General features: G+C 38.1%; 1 long non-coding RNA gene across 1 annotated transcript in view; it reads left to right on the forward strand.

Annotated features, from left to right (window-relative positions):
- LOC307027226 overlaps positions 1–550 on the forward strand; it is a 3,431-nt gene extending 2,881 nt beyond the window's left edge. The window contains exon 4 of the long non-coding RNA XR_013804572.1: positions 198–550. This is a non-coding gene — a long non-coding RNA (uncharacterized lncRNA). The remainder of the gene's footprint in view (positions 1–197) is intronic.
- Positions 551–3,381: the final 2,831 nt, after the last annotated feature.

The raw sequence follows: 3,381 nt of genomic DNA on the forward strand, positions 1-3,381 counted from the left end.
TTAACACAATGTTTAAGGAGTTCCTTAATTAACACAATGTTTAACGAGTTCCTTAATTAACACAATGTTTAAGGAGTTCCTTAATTAACACAATGTTTAACGAGTTCCTTAATTAACACAATGTTTAACGAGTTCCTTGATTAACAAAAAAGCAGCAAAGTATAAACCATGACTCAGCAGTTTCTCTGTGTTCTCAGCTGATTCCTGACGGTGGAAATGAAGGTCTTGTTGCTGTGAAACTGAGCCGGCACATAATCTGAGATTATTCCTGAGGACTCCAGTTATTCTGAGCTTTAACTTCTTTATGATGTGGGGATAATAATATAAAGGGGTTATTTTACTATGTGCACTGGTATATATATATATATATATAATATCATTTCTTCTTTAATATACTGTCTGTTTTTAAATGTGCACAGCCTGAAAGCTACCTGAGTGTTAAAGAAGGGAAACAGGAAGTGAATGAGAACTGAAATGTGGATTACCAGGAAGAGGATCAGATCAGATGTAATTGCTCAGAGCACGCTGTTGTACTTTTATTATGATTTTATTACTATGAGCAAAACTTGTATTACTTTATTTAGTCCAATGATGATAAGATTGAGATGTGTAACATCTTTAGGGGAATAATAGAAGTGAAGCATATATCAGCGTTACCAACAACATCCCATCCAATGAAACACACAGGATCAGCTGATCCCAGGAACTCCTACACAACACAAATCATTCAGTGAAAGATCACCTCTCTGCTATCAGACCCAGATGAGATGAGACGTATTACCTGCTGGCAACCTCAGGACATATACGAGTACTGCTCAGATCAAATGACGGCATAGCCAAACATCAACGTATTATTCAATGATCCCAATCCACAGCAACTTGCTCTAGAACTCTACGCTCATTTCATATATTTGTTTTTCCAAGAATAAAATGAAGCGCAGATCAAAAATGAAAACAGGAAGAAGCACAACACTTCTTAACTTGAGACGTTGTGAGTTTTAAAGAAGTGAATTATTATCAGACTGAAGTCATTCCCAATGGACAGGTTGTTGAACGCTGTTGTACCTTTACTAGGGTTTGATTACTATGAACCAAACATATATTACTTTATTTAGTAATACACGTATTATATTTAGAAATGTCACATCTTAACACCTGAGTGTTAAAGACGGGAAACAGGAAGTAAATGAGAACTGAAATGTGGATTACCAGGAAGAGGATCAGATCAGATGTAATTGCTCAGAGCACGCTGTTGTACTTTTATTATGATTTTATTACTAATGGAACCAAAAACAATGAATAAAGTGAGTGGGAAAAAGAAACATGAGTCTCAGTCGTTTATTCATTGAGAGTGTGTGTGTGTGTGTGTTAACGTTTGATCAGCACTGCCTGTGGGGGAAACTTCTGTGTAGCAATGCAGTGGGAGTCACCGAGTCATGAAGGAGACACGGGACGAGCAGGAGCTTTGATGTCAAACACTGATGGTTTATTTAGGAGTATCGGCCGGAGGATTCACATCACAGGTCACGGCAGCCAGAGGTTCTGACGGGAGAGTTGCCACGTCAATTCTGAAGCGCCTCTCTTTTGCTAGACCTTTTAATAGCTTCACAGAGAGTAATCAACATAGTGGGGGGGATAAACTAAACATCTGGGAACACTAGAGATAGCCTAAACATCTGGGGACACTGAATCACTTGCCTGACCCTCATGGCCTCGAATATTACACCTTGGAGTCCACAAACACCGAGAAGGAAGTGTTCCAGCGTTCTCACAACCATAAACCATTTGTGACAGAGAGTGGCCCGGTCATAAACTGGGAATATCAACATATAGCTGGAGCAGCACATGCCTTAAGGGAGGTAACAGAATCAGGGTTGGTCATAAACGTCAAAGGGCAAAAAGGTTCATATCTTAGGAGTAAAGGAGTTAGAATGATTCCCTAACACATGACATGACAAGGGTGTTCCTGGCTCAGCACTGCCTATTTCAACAGTCTCACAGCATTTCCTGTTATAGTCACAAAATTAATCTATTGATTCGTGTTTACCAACACGATTTTCTATTTTTATTCGTGTCACAGAGAACGATTTTAAAAGCGATATAAATAATAAAGAATTTGAAGGAAAAAGAGAAAAATGTAATTACAGATTTCAGTATTCTGACACAGAACTATTTTAGAAGCAATGTATTTCTATTGGTCGTATGTTTCATGCCTGCACCAAATAATAACAAATTAGAAGAAAAAAAAAATACAGATTTCAGTATTCTGCGGCTCTGAGCCTTTTATTTTCCTCATGGACGGCAAAAAACTCCACCATTATACAATTTAAAATAAAAGGGTTAGGGTTAGGCTTAGGGTAAGATATTGAGTAAGAAAATGTTTTTATGAACCACACAGCTTCCGGTCTTCCAAGACCCGACTGGACAAAAAGACGTGGTGCAGTCACAAAATATACTACCAATAGAAATACATTGCTTTTAAAATCGTTCTGTGTGACACGAAAAAAATGAAAAAATCGTGTTGGTGAACACGAATCAATAGATTAAATACATTTTGTGACGTTAACATGAAATGCCGTGAGACTGGGTTGCCTATTTTTACAGTTTGATTCGAGTTTGGGAAGATTCCGCTTGAAGTTAAGCACAAAATGGCGTCCGTCTGTTTTAAAAATGATCTCAAAGCTAGATAGTGCACTAAAATACATTTCTGCAAACTTTTGAGGTGAGAAATAAACAGTACAGTGACATCATCTTGAATAATATTTGATCAGCCAACCAAGTCTCGCGGCATTTCGTGTTATAGTCACGACATTTAACCTTATTTTATAAGATATCTTACTCAATATCAAGCCACGATTATTGTTTTTGTTTTAAATCGTATAATGTCTGACTTTTTTTGCCGTCCGTGAGGAAAATAAATGTGGCTCAGAGCCTCAGAATACAGAAATCTGTATTTTTTAAATATTTTTTTCCTTCTATTTTGTTATTCTTTTTCTAAATAACACACTGTTATTTACTCAACAATAACACACAATTATCCTTGTTTTAATTTATTTATTTGATTCTATAATCTCTGGCTTTTTTGGCGTCCGTCAGGAACTGAATTTCAAAATAAAATAACAGGAAACGGGGGGTTACGGATTGTAACCCTAGTTATATAAACACAGGCGGAGCCCTCTATTGGACTCTATGGGCACTACGTAAACGTAGCCGGCCAATCGGGGCGAGCCTACCTGAATGCGTGCGCAGGCCCACAGTATATAACGCGCCCTCTGCCCGCTATCCTACACACTCTTCAGTGAGCGGCTTAGGAAAGACAGGTCCCCAGGTAGAGGGCTCCGCCTGTGCTTATATAACTAGCATTACAATACGTAACCCCCG

Source organism: Notothenia rossii, assembly GCF_949606895.1.
Source record: "Notothenia rossii genome assembly, contig: scaffold_370, whole genome shotgun sequence".
Lineage (NCBI taxonomy): Eukaryota > Metazoa > Chordata > Actinopteri > Perciformes > Nototheniidae > Notothenia > Notothenia rossii.